Source organism: Chlamydotis macqueenii, chromosome 8, assembly GCF_036417535.1.
Source record: "Chlamydotis macqueenii isolate bChlMac1 chromosome 8, bChlMac1.mat, whole genome shotgun sequence".
NCBI lineage: Eukaryota > Metazoa > Chordata > Aves > Otidiformes > Otididae > Chlamydotis > Chlamydotis macqueenii.
In genome coordinates, this window is record NC_141563.1 from 21,097,335 (window position 1) to 21,113,721 (window position 16,387).

Consider the following 16,387-nt stretch of genomic DNA (forward strand, 5'->3'; position numbering starts at 1 on the left):
ACTACATTGTCAGCTACTATTTCTGACGTACAATTATCATATCACTTCAGATAATGTTGCATTTTGTGCTGTTGAACATTTTCTATATGCCAGAGAGTCTGGCAAATCAATTATTTGTCTCATCTTTTCAACGTGTATGAGCCAAATCTGCATTCTTCACTACTGTGGTCTCTCACCACTGGTCTGTGTTCCCCATGGTCAGAAGCAGAGCATGCATTCGCTGATCCACCAACATCTGAGTACTGTCTAGCGAATAATTCTGTTAAGCCACAGCTGGTTTACGTCAGAGTTTTATTCTGCATTGCAGGTATGATCATCCATATTTCAAGGCTGGGTGGTGATCTGGGTAGTTATATTTAATAAACTTTCTAGAACAGAGCAAAGCTCTATTCTTCATGTATTTTTTGTTTTCCAAGGATTGAGAAAAAAATTTTTCAGCTAATCATAGGTTGGCCACTGAAAATACTTTTTTTTTTTTTCAGCTAAAACCCACTGTTAATCATAGGTTGGCCACTGTTGTTGCGCACTTTAGCTACTTGTGAGATAAACTGACAAGCTTTAGAACATTGTGAGATGTGGCTTGCATTTGTAGGATACCTGTGTATGCAGCTAAGTTAGCTTCAGATTAAAGTCTCATCTTAAATCTGAACTTAAGGTAACATTGCTGCTGGTTAAAAAAAGGTCTATAGTATATGACTGCTGACTAAAATAATAAAACACTTAGTGAAGAGGGATGAGAATTTAATCACATAAAAGTCTGTCAGTAAAGACATACCGGGCCATTATGGCAATGAAAAATATTATATGATATTACATCTGTCTCTGAGGTTGTGGGAGAAAAAAATATTACATTGACAAATAAGCGATGATGTAATTAGACTGTTCTGTAAAGTGTGTGCAAAAGGTGTAGAGCTAAAAAGTTTCTGAGTTTCTGGGCTGTCATGTGATGTTCCTAACATAGTCTTCTGAAAAATCTCAAAGCTGAATTTCTTTTACTATATAAAAAGTAAATATTAAAAAGCAGAGTTCCATTATATGGAGTGCTAGAAGGTTTGGTTTCATGTGCTTCAAAAAGATCTTCCCTTTTTTTTCTGTAAAATTTGTTGCAGGTTTTTTTTTTGCAAAAGATCTGGGCTTTTTGTGGAAGCTCATTTACCTTCTCATTACCTCATTACCTTCTCCAGTAAGTAGCTACCTTTATGCAGGGCCTTCTCATGGAAGGTGTGGAGGAAGGATATTTTGAAAGTTTTCAGTCTCTTTTCTCAGTTTTAGTGTGAAGCCTTGTCTAGAGAGGGGGGAAAAAATCAAGCCTTTCAGCTCTAGTGGAGTACTCTCCTTAAGACAGGGTAAGAGCAGTGGGGCTTCAGCAGCTGTGATATAGTCAGGGCTTTCTCTGTCCACAGGCCCTTGGATTGCTGTAATTCAGTTGCTGACAAAGATCATTAGCCGCTGTGTGGTTCACTTACTGCGTAGGTATGTCCTAAGGTGCATAATGGCTGAATTCTGCTGTACTACTGATTTCAGTTAGCATAAGCAGATATTTCCCCTGAATAAAAATTTGTGGGTCACTTGGAGAGCACTTTTAAAGTAGCACTACATAGAATAAATGCATGTTTTTCGCTCATGCCCATAGATGTGTCCTGAGAACTAATTTTAGTTGTAGCCCATGCTGGAATATCAGAGGAGTATCAAGAGTCACTGGAATGAAAACTTACATAAAAGAAACACCCTGGTGTTCTTTAAAATGATTACTCATTGTTGGTTTTTTTTTAATCTCCGTTCTTATGGTAGCTGTCCTCAAAATCACTATTTTCATTGTTTGTGTCAAATGACTGCATTGCAAGTTATATTTTGCTATTGCCTGCTTCTCGGTTTCTTCCACCTACCCCTACAGCATCTTCCCTGCAGGAGACAGGATATTAGGCTAAATGGCCTGTGACTCTGATCATGTATGGCAGTTCCTGTGATCCAAAGTTTGTGTACTATATTGGAGCTTTGAAGCTCTTGCATTAGATGGGATATGGCTGCATTGCCCCAGGGAGGCAGAACTGAAGTACCAAAGGAACAAATTAACAGGATGTCACATTAAAATAATTTTTCAACTGTAATTTAGGTAACTAGATTAATGTGAATTAATTTAGGAATACTTAAATATAACATAATCACACCTAAATGATGTACAATATAAACAATAATTAAGGCAGAAAAATCAAATTTATGTAAAAAGGAGTCTAGACTTTCAATGTTTGTACACCTCAAATACATGTGTTGAAAGAAAACAGAGTCAGAAGGGAATGGTTTAAATTCTGAATCATGTAGTAAACATAGTACATCCTTTGACTCTTGGAGTCTTTCTGTAGGGAGTTTGTTAAAAACTGACATTTTCTTCTGGCTCGTTTTCCATTACCAGGGCTGGCCAAGCCCTTCTGTCCAGTAGAGAAGACTGTTGATTTTTTGGTGAGAATTGAAGTCATGTGTCCACAATCTATTATCATTCCTGAAAATATGTATATTGTCTGGATTTTTTAATACACGTGCCGTGCTTCTGTTTTATAAAATGTCTAGCACATGAAACATAAAGTTGGTGACCATATATGTCAGTACTTTTTGGCGTGGATATTTTAACTGCAAAGCAAGTTTTAAGGGTGAAATGCAGAGAAGTGCCAGGAGAAAAAGAATATTTGAAGCTTATGATGTAACTGAAATTGATTAAATAGTATGATTAATAATGTGGAAAAACTCATTTTCAAATGGTTTGTGAAAAGCAAGGAATTCCATTCACTGTAGTTCATAGGTCAGGTTCCCCTGGGAGTGTTAGCACTATTAATTCAGCCTGGAGAAACAGCAAAAATATCTATTTTCATTTTGCATGTGAACAGATTTCTTCTACTTGTTAATTTCTTTATTTATCCAGGCACCAAAATTCCTTAGGGGAGTGTTTGCACAATGGTCAATATTCGATGCCATTTCATCTTACTGCAACACAATTTTAAAAATTATTTGATTAATGATTTTGGTGACTGTTAAATCACTTTGATCATGAAGAACTACAGTGAAAACTCAGAATCAGACTATGTAGATTTTGATGCTACATGAAAAAGCAAGAACCATCCATAACCTGATGACAACTTGCTGTTTGAACAAATGAGCAATTTTGTTAAGTTTTAAGACTTAAGGCAGTAAGTGGTGATTGCGGTGTATTCCATTGTACAGCTTCCAGGAAGTTTAGCTAGTTTCAGTAATTCTATTATATTTCACAGAATAGACTCAGCAGTTTCCTGTCTGCAAACTTTCTCTGTTACTGAGCAATCAGTTGCTTGAAATACAAGCTATTGACACGTAAGGGGAACAGACAGGTGTTTAATCAAGACTCTGCTTGGTGATAAATGAACCACTGCAGAATATAGCTTACTACTCTGTGTAGTGCATCTTAATAGAGAATATTCAGCTCTGTGCCAGAAGTTTCATCATGTGAACTTCTGAATCCAGAGCTTTTCCAAAACTCTGCTTAATTGGTGAGAGAGATTCAACACTACGTGTGAACATCAGGTTGATTAATAGCCTGTTCAACACTACTCGTGTGGTAGTTTTGCAAAGGATGAGGTCATAAGCAAGCAGAGAATTTGTCCTAATTAAACTATATATGTATACTGTACCTAATGTGAAAACAATCCAGAAGTAAAACAAGAGCAGTCATTACTAGGTTCTGTTCCTCTGAAGCTCATTTTGTTTGCTGTTAATACTCATCTTATAAAAGTGCCGTTGAGAGATCTACCCTTAAAAAACCTGCTAAAGAAAAAGATGATAGTAATTATTACTTGAACTTTCTTACACCTGAGCCACAAGCTCCTTTAAAGGAAATGTAATGGAATGAGGAAAATTAAGACAATGGGTGAAGAAAACATGAGTCAGAATAAACAGATATAATAAACAGTAAGTTGCAGAATGCCAACAATGGAAACGTCTGCTGAAGGTGATCTACACTCCTGTTTGCATTCATGGAAGTGTCAGCTTGCTGTGAGCATGGGATGATGTGGTACAGAAGGCAGTAAGACTGTCCTGAAGTGCGTTTCCCGCATAGCTGATAAAAAATAAGTATTGCTAAAAAAGGAAGTGACAATTCATGCGCTTTTCTAGTGCTCACTGCAGATTTTTTCCCACCAGACGTGGGAGTTACAAATGGAAGTGTATGCATGTCTAGGGACAGTAGTGTCACTGAGGTGAGTCACCTCAAAAGAGAACAGTTGGCGGAAGTGCTGCTTTCTTCTCCTCATCGGAGGAAGCGCCAATTGGTGGCTGAATACTCCTAGTTAGTTAATAGGAAGCTCTTTCAGAGAATGTCTGAGTCAGCTATCGTTTAAGCCTGCTTCTTAAACAGATTGCCTGATACCTATCCTAGAGAGAGGCGGTCCAGGAGGAGGTTTGTGTACGATACCAGCTGCTTTTTCTGTGGATGAATTAACTTGGTTTTATTCCATCAGCACAGCAACTTTCATCAACGTTCAGCTCTTAGGAAGTAAAACGTTTTAGAATGTGACTGAGGTTGTGCCTATTACCCCCAACTTCTATAGAATTAGCCTTTGTTATTAATTCTGGAAAAATCTGTTTTCTGCTTTAATTTCTCTGTAGTAAGTATATTATTCAAGACCAAGACTTGAGGTACGTAAAATAACCAGCAGTATCATGCCCATTAAGCTGTCAGTTTTCAGCTGGGCACTGGTGATATTACCTATGGCTTCCTGTCTTCCTGACTCCCTCCAACAGTCTCCTCTCCATCAACTGCCTTTCTCTGCCTCAGAAACTGCTGTCAGTGGTCTGCCGGATGGCTCATTTGACGTGTCTGTCATGTTGTGAAGCGCGTGTAGGAGCTAGATTAAATGAAGAGAAAGCTGGCTCATCTGACTGCCTACCGAGGAGCTTCAGGTCAGGGGAAGCTTTCTCTACATTAGGATTGCAGTAATTGGAGGAGGAGGAGGAAAGTGGAAGGAAAGGAGAGCTCTGCAGTAAGATGGGGAGAGGGAGACAGCAGAGACTGGATGGACATGGCTGAAGTAGGTATGCTCTTGGAGTACAGGAATAATAGCTGTTTTCAGTGCCACATTGGAGTCTTTGAGAACTTTTAAGGAAATAATTTACTGTCAGCTTTTTCAACCTCAGTCTTTTAGCACACAGTCTTCTCCTAATGCTTGCAGACATTAACTCTTCCTGCTTCTGGAAAGTTGGAGGGAGAAAACAGAAGCAGAAGGGCAGTGTAGAAGGGATGAATTCTGTCTGCCTGCGGATAGAAAGAGAGAGGCACCTTTTCCCTCCCCTCCCAAACCTGAATCTTTTTGTGGAACTCACGGTAGGTTATAGAAAACTTATCTAAATAATTCTGCACTCTCTGGCTGGGTATGAGCTGCTTTTTTTCAATGGATTTGTAATGCTCCCAGATATGGTGGTGAGGTGAGCTGTGAAAATTTCTGGCACGTTTTTAAGTAAAATGAGAGAGAGAGAGAGCAGCACTTAATATTGCATTAATGAAAAATCATCCCTGGAAAATAGTGGAGAGAGTTATTTTTATGCAAGTGTAGATTTTTGATGCCAAGACAATAAAGAGAAACTACAATTTCTTCCACTAAGCTTGTATCATATTGTCAGCACTTGCCCATATGGAAGACATATAAATTGTCATGAAAACATGAAAATGGGACAATTTGGTAATGTTTTGAGTAGGCTTTATAAATATCATATGTATTTTTAAATACATAAGTGATGCAGTTTTGAACACAAAAGAACCACAGTTGTGGCAGCCAGATTTTACTGTGTTCCCAGAGCAACAAAATTAGCAGAGCTGCAAATGTAGTTATTCAGAAGTGGCAAATTTGGAGTAAGTCAGAAAAAGTATTAAGAGATTTGATGGGAAACCAGTAAAAGCTAAAAGGGATGCAAATATACATTCTTTTTTTTTTTTTTTTTCTCACTGGGGGTCAGAATTTGTGTGTGCACTTCTAGGTTTAATTGAGCTTTTGTACAAAGACTCAGAGTCATTAAGCCTGACAGCTGACTTGGTGCCTGGAGCAAATCCTCAGCTCGTGGGCAGATGAAGTAGTGGTACGGTTGAGTAAAGGGTAGAAAAGTGGGGAGCTCTATGACCTTTCGCCACATTATGTGCTTGTATGGGTCTGGAAAGTACTAAGGCTGGGCCTACACATGTATTCTTAGCCCTGCTGTTAAATGTACCAGTTGTATGGAATATCAGGGCTCAGCAGGTATGAATGGAAAAATGGGGCTATGCATTGGTTGAGAATCTGGCTTATTATGCAAAGAGAGGAAGAATCAAAGGCATCTGCATTTTTTTTTCTCTTACATTTTCTCACTAACTGTCTTTTCCTTAAGTTATGTGTTGAATTCGTGATGGTCTCAGTTTCAGGGAAAATAACTTTGCTAACACCAGCACTGTTGAGTATTATGGTGTGTGTTCCAGGAATTGATGCAGGCCGGAGACGAGGAGGTGTTTGGCAAGGAGAAGTGTTATTGTGCGATCCAGTTGGCCTGGGATTCCTTCACATAGGGTAATCATTCAGTAGCTATCTGCCAAAATTTTTTCTGACTTGATTCCCTCTTTGTAGAGTCAGTAACATTCCTTTCCCACCTCACGTAATCCCTTCCTTATGGAGTTTAAACTCTTCAGAGCACATCACACATGCCCAGCTGAGGTCTTCCAGTACTACTCCAGTGCAGTTCCTATTGTATTAAATTGTAATTCAGTGGAGTGTGTTCTGGCCTTGACAGCAATGTCACCAGATTGTATTGGGCTTACCCCGCGTGTCTCTGGGACTCTGTGGATGAGAACAGCCTGTGTCTCTTCTCCACGAAGGCCCACTGGGTGTGCAAAACCCACCCTTCTGTAGCTCCCTGCGGATTTGTGACCTACTGAGCAGGGGTACTGCTTCATTGGGGAAGTTGTGCTTCCTTCTGTGGATATTTTACTGATTTTCACCTTAGTGCTATGGGAATTTGCTTCTGAAGCTAGAGAAATCTAACTCAAAATGCCAGTGCTCTTGAAATACATCGTAGAGGGATTCTGTGTTGGAGCCTCCTGAGAGGGGGAAAGAGAACATGCAATTAAAAAGTAGTAATTCTTGTTCTTAGTGACACTGACAATAATAATAATAATGTCTGTCTTTTAAAAAAAATCAGAGGAAAATCTTAGTGATTCATATTTATATAGAAAACAATATTGAAACGTTTACTTCATAGCTAGTGGCCAAGGGATAAGATAAAATTCTGGTGCTGTATTTATATTGTGTTTTGCAGACATATCTAATCTTCAATGGCATGAGAAATGTTGTAGAAAAGTATGTCATCAAAAATTGCTGCAGCATCGTTCTTAAACTGTCCTCTAAAAACCAGGTCAGCTTTCACTGTAGCTTATGGTAATATTCCGACACTACAGAGTTTTTTATATCTTATAATGGAGATAGTGTAGATAATAATATACTTTCATCTATTACTTTTATCAGATTGCCTTATCTCCTTTGTGGCATCAAAAGCATGTATTCAGAGAAGACTGAGACAGAAGTGTCTGCTTTATTTAATACGCACATGAAGGGCCTGATTCTGTTTACACTGAAGTCAGTGGAGATTTTTGCTATTGTTGGGAGCAGAAGCAACTGTCTGAATTCTACTTGCAATGTTTTAATAGTGTTCTTTACAGTTTGCACATGGGGAATGGAGACTGACCCCTCAAATCATTAAAATATTGTTATAATTGAAAAGATGCTGTAACTTTGTTGGCAATTAACAAACCTGTCAGTTCTGTTCTGTCAAGGCATCGGTGTGACCTCCCAGTGTTACAATATCTCAGTTCTGTCAACAAAATGAACTCACAATAGTGTGCATATACTTGCTCATTGCCTTCCAAGTAATTAGAAAAAAAACCCTCCATTATTTTTTCAGTATTTCAAAAAATGATTGTCCTGTTTGAGAAGAAGTGATAGCGTGGGCATTAGTGAATGGAACTTTTCTCCTGTTTTTCTGTTGCCTTGAGTGTGGATTAGGAGTTTTTGCTTCCCCCAGACACAGGTTTTGCAGAGTTACTTGGAAGAAGGTGCTGTTTATGTCTCCTACAATTGTCCCAATTCACCATGTGATACTGATTTTTCAGTCAATGGTATGTTAACAGTTTTTTCAAGGTCTTTTTGTATATATTTTGGAATTCCAGGAAGAGGATTAAAGTTTTAGAGAGTCTATGAATAAAGTCTTTGGCAACACAGCAGACAATAAGCTTTTGCATTTGGTTTGAGAGGAAAAATATGGGTAATTTAATAACATTTTCTTTCATCCAACAGCTTCTTTTGACTCTATGGTAGCAGCAATAATGCTGAAATAACTGTCTTTTTGTGAGGTCTTTAATACAGAATAGTTTTTTCCCTGCTCATCACATTTTTGCATATTTTTAGTTTCCTCTAAGCAGGAATGTTCCTGAGAGAATTTGTTTGGTTGATCCCAGTTGTTTGCCCTCCTTTATCTCCCAAGGAGGTTGAAGATCAGCTGTAAGTGATGGTCTAAGATCTTTTTTATGCTTCCAGGATAACTGCTTGTGTGTATAATACTACTTAACTTTAAAAGAAAGAAGTTAAATAGGCAGTATAATTTTCAAGCTGGTCTTTTCAGGCACCTATGAGATCAGACCAGTTGTGAGTCACTTTCTCAGAAGGGTGTTAGAAGCTCAGCTCATGTAAGCATCAAATTATCTAGATATTTCTTTCAATTTCATTGATTTCCTGAAACTGTGAATGACCTTGGAAAACTTTGTCACACCTGTAGGCTTGTGAAGCCACCCTTCTTGTTGTTTTTAGATTTTTTTTTTTCACCCGACCCAGACAGAGTAAGACATTGTAAAATGCTTCTATACAATAGATTAAATTTGCATTAAATTTGTAAACCTTCTATTGATCTGATTAAAGAAGTTTGTATTTTATTTTATCTGATTTTTAAAATCTTTAATATTTTTTAATTAGGTATGTAGTTGGGGAAGCCTGGTGGCAGGATTTTTCTTTTCTTTTTGGAGACATTAATAAAGATTCTTAATTTTCAAATCACATCACTTTTGAAAATGCTATTCAAATTCAAGATTCAGCACCTGGCCAGTTCTTCAGATCTCTTTAAACCTGTGGTGAGATTTCTGTGCTTTCATTCATGGAGGTACAGAGGAAAAATTTCCTCAGTTTTCTATTGCTTTAAGAGGCAGAGGATATCTGTGGTGAGTCATGGAGGAGCTATGATATGCTACTGAAATGCATTTTGGCAGAGGATGGCGAAGTAACTACTCAAACTGTTGTGAACAAGAGAGTCTTTCAGCCCATTTTTCAAAGTGCTTCTAGTTCCCATTTCAAGGCAAGTCAAACAATAAAAGTAGTGAGCAAAGAAAATTAATGTGTATCTGGAATACTTTAATTAAAAATAATAATTATAATGGACCCATGGTGCTCATGAGCTCCTATTTTCTTCTTATTGTTGATGATTCTGCTAAATTTTACTTTCACAGCAAATTATGTTGCTGTTCTCTTACATTTCATATTTGATTACTGAGAGATAGTGAAGCAATTTAAATGTGATTTCTATTAAAAAAAAAAGCTCTGTTTTTGAATTTAAACAGTATCCTTTATTTTAAATATGGTTGTTTTAGTACAAAGACTTTATAGTAAAAGATTTTACAATAAAGATCCCAAGCAAGAATTAAATACTTTACACAATAATTGGAGGACTCTCTTTTGAAAGCGTGAAGTAAATGATGACATCCAGGAAATTAAAATGCAGCCTTGGTAAAGACAGAGTTCAAACAGAGTGATTATGGAACAATTTCTACATATGAATTGTTTCCCATACAGGGTCTGCTTCTAATCACAGGTTCCCATGCAAATACCTGTTTTATTCTTTATCCTGGAACGCTGTGCTCCTTCTAAGCATGCTGTCAGCTCTACCCCAAGAACCCCCTTTCTGTCCGTAGGATAAGCTACTTGTGTACAAGCTGTTTCAGTCTGGAAGCCTGCTCTTCATTTTCTGCCAATAAAATTGCACATGTTTTTACTTGATGCACATCCTTTAAGACAGGACAGATCCCTTTTCTCTGAATCTGTAACTAGCACAAAGTGTAATTTTACCTTAATTTGCAGTGATTCATGTATTTCACACTACAGTCCAGAATGATACAGGGATTCTGGCAAGAAGAGGAGACTGACTGTTAAACTGTCTTTATGAAGAAACCTTAAAAGTAAAGTATGATGCTGCAGATATTAAGGTTTATGAGAGTGATAGAGGTTGCTATCAGAGCAGCATTCTTTAGAAAAGGATTGTGGTTCGATTATCACAGCTTACTCGAAACAAAGATAAAGCAATGGTTGATTTAAGAACACTGTCTTTTTGTTACGTGTTCAGTAAGACAGGTAAAGTGGCTAAGAGCAAATCTGATGTGATTCTGAGTCTTTCCCTCCAAAACTGGAAGAGAATACAGACAAAGGGATGGGCTTCAAGTAATATGACCACATTTCCTTTTTTTTGTGTGTTTTCTGACTTCTTTGCACAAGAAGAGGTTGTGTAAGGAGGAGAGGAAGAATCACAGGCTTCTGAGGGGAAAAGGGATAACTGTGTCGTTCCACTCATGCACCTGTAAGCAAAATACATCTATTTCATACAGAGACTGGCAAAATGGGAAGAACGCAAGTAATGCCACTCTACATTAGAACTTAATGTGACTGTTGATTCAGCCTCTGAGGGAGAGAGAAACAGAAAACAGGTCTTAAACCACAGGGTGTATACAGAATGTGACGTTTTCACGATCAAACATTGTTTATCCAAAATGTTCTTGTGTAGTTTTCGAATGTTCCCCATGTCCTCAGATAATCAATCTGTTTTCCGTGTATTTTCTGACTTTCTCATTTTCTGACCAAAATAGTCAGGCTTCATGGGGACAGACTGTCATATTTGGAATATGAGACATACCTACATTTTGGTGGAAAGAAGGACATGTACAGAATAGTCACAGAATCAAACTTGCGAAGTTAAAGAAATAATGGTATTTGTCTTGGCAGTTTCTCATTTTGTTTTACTTGAAACAAAGTGAGTCTGCACATACCTAACTGTGTTCAGATATTGTAATTGTTCAGACCACATAAGAAAAACACCCCATCAGTTGGAGAAAGAACATAAGAAAACTTATTCTCTGATTATAGTTTTAAAAATAGCCTGTTAAAAGAACAAAGTTATTAAAAAACTTTCGTAATTATTTAGAACTCCAAATAGACTTTAATTCATTTGATTTTTATAGACTAGTAGTCTTTAATCTCCATCGCAGATTCTGAAGTGTACCTGTTACATACTGGTAAATTAGTTGTCAATCCCTTGGGCAGTATATTTTAATATCAGTATTATGTGGTAGATGATATAAATCTTGTGTACGGTATTATTAGCTTAGGCAGCTGCTGACTTAAAAAGGCCAGTTTAACAAGTCACCACTGTATTATGTTTAATTAGGTACAGTTTATATAATGAGGTGTTCAGTTCTAATGGAAAGACATGCTGTGAGCAGCACATCTGCAGGAATAACTATTACAATCAGCATTGCAGAGACCCATGGAACTGCAAATTAGACTTACTTATCTAGAAATAAATTACATCCCAATGCCTTCATAAAGCTCATTAATTAATTCCACTGGCATAAAGGTCTTTTTCTTAATTTCATGTTCCATTAGCATAATAAACACAATTTGAGTTACAACAGTATGATCAGTTTAATGGATGCTATTTATTTTAGTTTTTTATTTAAAGTCCCGGTAACATAGAATTAACATCAATATGCTGTTTGGTCCTTTATTAAAAATTCCCATAGGATAACCAGCACAGATGTTCAATACAGCATCATATATTTGCCGCATTTTATGACTTCACTAATTGGCCATATGGAAAGGTGTTGCTTGGATTTTTTTTTTTATAAATTTGATAAATTATGTGGATTGTAGTAGTCACAATTGGTTACTATGTGAAGTCGGACAGGTTAATATACACTGCATGCTGGGAGCAAAACAAGAGTTAGCAAAGCTTTTATGTACATTGATTCATAGTAAATAGTACCAATATACTTCACATTATGTCAAAATCAGTTTCATTAATGTGTAGTTCCTGACATAATTGTAATTCTTTAATTTATGCAGACCCCATCTAATCAGAAGGAAATGTTACCAGCTATTTGTTTAGTCACATGTAGGTTATAGACAACCTTATTGTTGTTCCATTCAGGTCTTCTTGAGCCCCACATTTCATGATAAACTACTGTTAGGAACATTTGTGGTAAGAGGTTTTACGTTACTAGAACAAGAGGTTTCATTGTCCATCCAGCTAATACTGGTTACTTTGAATGGTATCTGTATCTATGTTTTTGTTAGTTTTTAGGAGTCTAGGAAAATGTCTTAACAAATTTTGTTTTTACCTTATATTGTCCAACATTTAATGCTAAAGCCTACCTCTTAATATAACCAAGCTAATTCTGTCGTCAGCTTGGTGGATATATATTTTGTGAGGCTTGTCTCTTATATTGTTTTTCCATTTCCTTGTCTTATTTCTTCTCTCTGTGTTTAGTATCAATGACTGTCACTGCAAGTAGCTTTTCCTTCAGCCTATAATGTAGCCATCCTCTAATGCTAGAGCGATTTTGGGTAATACTCGTGCCATATAAATCCATCATCTGATTTTTCACATAAAAACTGATTTCTGTCATTACACTGTAATTCACCTTTCTATTTCTCCCTTACTTTCAAAAATCATCTGAACAGGAGGCATCTGTCTCTGCTAGTGTGATTTCCTTCTATTACGTGACCTCAATTATGGTATGAGAAAGAGCTGCACCAGAGCAGATGAGGGCAAGTTGCCTTAATTTCAGTGTGTATGTCTGTATGGGCATGCACATACACAAATATATAGTTCTCAAGGGTTACGTGAAAGCATTTTGCTTTAAAAAATGCTCTGTAGCTCATTGCGTTTTTCATACCCCCAACCCAGCACAGGCACATACCCTTGGGGTTTTTGGTTTGAGCTTGGGATTTTTTAACAATTACTTTTAATGTATTTAATGGCTGGAATTTTTTTTTTTAAGGCATTTAAGCATATAACTCATCTTAAGAATGAAATGCCTTTTACCTTGAAATTTAGGTTTAGATTGTAAATGGAAATTGTCTAGCAACATACAGAAAAAGAAGTAGCCCTTAGTATAATCTCTTGTCTGTGACTCTGAGCTGTAGGCTGCACAAAGCAGTGAAGTTGTATGATTCAGACTAATGTCTCTTTCTTTGTAAATTCTGTTTAGTGCAGATGGTTGAATGAAATTTTTAAAATGAATCGCTATTTTCAGATGTCTCACTGTTAGGGGTCCTAAGACACACATGTCAGAAAAAAATGATTTTGCACTTAAGGACAAAGCTAACATTATTACACAGCTGCGTTATCTGTGAATATAATGAAGTATTTTCATGCATTACATAGCCACACCACGTAAAGAGGACAGAGCCACATTGCTTTATAGCTGGTTGTATAGCGCTTTTGCTGTGTTTTATTTTTATATCTGAGCCTATAATTCCAAATTCACTTACAAATTTATATTCATAATGACAAGTAACTGACATAGAAGATTTTGGAGAATTTTCTACCTGCCATTCCCCTGACTTGAACACCTGAGATATCAGCCTATATGAAGCTGAGCACTTTGAGTGGCCTGACAGTGCCTTGGGTATGCAATAGGTTTTTTTTTTTTTCCTCAGCTGTCTTCTGTCACAGACACCACTATCCTATCCCCACTTCCACCACCAACTTTGCACTGTGCAGCTGAACAGACAGTAGTTGGCTTTGTAAGGCTGAGTGCAGGGCCTTGCTTGAAATGCAGCCAGCAATTGTCTTTGGTCTGTTGGATTCAGATTAACAGAGAAGCCTTGGGATCAGAGAGAACAGGTTCTTCCTGTTCTTCCTGTTGATATATTCTCACCTGATGGTTTCTTCTCTATCCCAATTATGTTTGGATTTCTTTAAAATCCGAGAGGATGGAGAAAGAAAGGACAGCACTCAAAGAATAAGTAGGCACTTCTTGTTGAATGTGTCCTAAGACATGCACATCCAAAGGAGATGATTGTTCATTAAGGGTAAAGCTAACATTATACTGCTGCACTGCCTATCGCCCTCTGCGGGGAGGTGTTCTGATGAAGGGCTGACAAGAAAGAATAGGGAGAAAATATAGCACAACAGGAAAGTTGCTACATACAGGTTTAGCCTTCTTCTGAAATAAGGCATCTTTTGAATGCTGCTTGTCATCTGACAGAGAGAGTAGCAGTGGAGAATCATTCTGTTTCAAGTACAATAGGTTTGTGATTTGAGACTGATAGGAGTTTAAAAGCGTACTGTGTGAAAGGTAATTTTAGTGCCTTAATGAAAGATGACATTTTTGTTTGGGATACGGCAGTGTGGCCGGATAGTTCAGATTGGTAAAATACTTTCTTGTTGTCAAGGTTTGATATTATTTATGAGTGAAGTTTGTTTTATTCATTGTCTTGAAGATTTGCTCAGCTGAAGTGAGATCTTTGATGTTTTTAGGCTTTTGGGAATGGAAGAAAAGATGTCATGGGGACTAGAGCATAGATGCCTCATTACTCCTGGTCCAGCTCAAGGTGAGAAACCAAAGAAGGTGGCTCAAGTACATCTGGAAGTATCAGGTAGTACAAACCACTGTATCCTAAAATCCCAATGTCAAATACAGTTTCAGGTAGAAGATAAACACACTCCTTTGTTTTTAGATTCTATGTGTGTGCCTACGGCTTAGGATAGAACATCTCGTCATTGGGGAATACAGGAAAGCATGGCTAATGAGTATAATTTCACAGGCATGACTGGTCCTGGGAAAATTTGGCTAGGGAAGAGGCACATTGTTGTTAGCTTCAACCAGAGCCTGATCACACAGAAATACAGTTGAGTCAGAATAAAACACCTTTGCTACATAGAACTAAATGTCACCTAAATTCAAATAGAAACTTACTGTGTTGCCTGGCTTGAGAAGCTCCAACAAGAATAGTTGAGCTTCTCAAGCCCTCAGCAATACTAGAGACTTCCTGTCTCATTGATGTCCTAATAATGAGAGATGGGAGACTTCTTGTTTCTTTAAAACAGTATGAGAAATAAAAAGGGAATTCAAATGCTTTGTAATGCAGCCTTATAGAGACATTGACCAGATGTCAGGCTGGAACAACTGAGTAAAATCTTAATACAGTCAAACATATTTCTAAAAGCCATCAATGCACGTTATTTCCACAGGATATTACAGATGTTTTATTTGTAGCTCAGTGATAAATATTTAAAGAGCAGAAATATTATTTAAAATCAGAAATATTATTTTAAAAGCTCATAGGACTACAGGTGTCACTTATCATAATAGAATCTATTTCCCCTGGTAGTTTAGATCAGTGATCTTGTAAGTATCCGTAGAAATGTATGTATTGCTTTCTGCTTATGAGTGCTATCTGTAGTCTGTACTTTGCATGATCTGAGGAAGCAATATCACATACTGTGCTGAGGCCTTAGACTTCAGACCACCGACTGTAGCTTTCTGATTGTTTATTTTTTTCCACAGTTCTTGCTTAAAAATTAGATAACTTGTAGAAAAAAAATAATCAGACAGAAATGCATAGAGAAACTGAACAGTAACACTAATATTGAATCCACAGCCCTTATGACCTTTTGTATTAGTTTAAGCAGCCTCTTTTAATTAGGAATAGATGCTATTGCACTGAGATAAACATTGGTGACAATTGAAAAGAGCACCTTAGGAGCCAAAGATTTGTAGAAATTTAATACGTATAGCTGAACTCGCCTTCTTTAAGAAGTTGCTTTGTTCTTGTCATAATGCTTGAAGTTAATGGACAACTAAAATAAAATGGCTACATGTGTCATACATTGAGTGAAGAGGACTGGCTAAAAGCCATTAATGTCCAGAAAAGAAAGACAAAGGCAGAAATTATATCACTTCCAGATGAATCCTAACTGTTCCCCCAATTCTGTATTAGTATGACAGGCAAGAGGCAGGGCCATTAATCGAAAGGTCAGATAGTGCAATTTTAGCCAGATTTTCTTGATTGAAAAAGCATTGGAAAATTATCTAGAATTCTAGTGTTATGGAATCTACAAAATACTTTTTAAAAACTGGTTTAATGGCTTGATGGTCTAAGTGACAATTCTACCTGTCATAGTAAAAGGGAAAGTTAGCTTTCAACACTGCTTATGGTAGAAGTGCTAGAAGAGCTGAGTTACGCTGCATTTTGAGAAAAACTTTTAATTCTTTTTTTTTGTTTCTTCAGGATTCTCTTAACACAGT

General features: G+C 37.1%; 1 long non-coding RNA gene across 8 annotated transcripts in view; it reads left to right on the forward strand.

Moving 5' to 3' along the window:
* Nucleotides 1-16,387, forward strand: part of LOC147599956 (uncharacterized) — a 502,172-nt gene that overhangs the window by 62,377 nt on the left and 423,408 nt on the right. For 7 of the 8 annotated variants that reach the window (XR_015259213.1, XR_015259210.1, XR_015259212.1 and 4 more), the window contains one exon: nucleotides 14,617-14,735. This is a non-coding gene — a long non-coding RNA (uncharacterized LOC147599956). The remainder of the gene's footprint in view (nucleotides 1-14,616; nucleotides 14,736-16,387) is intronic. The other variant, XR_015259214.1, reaches the window with a different exon arrangement.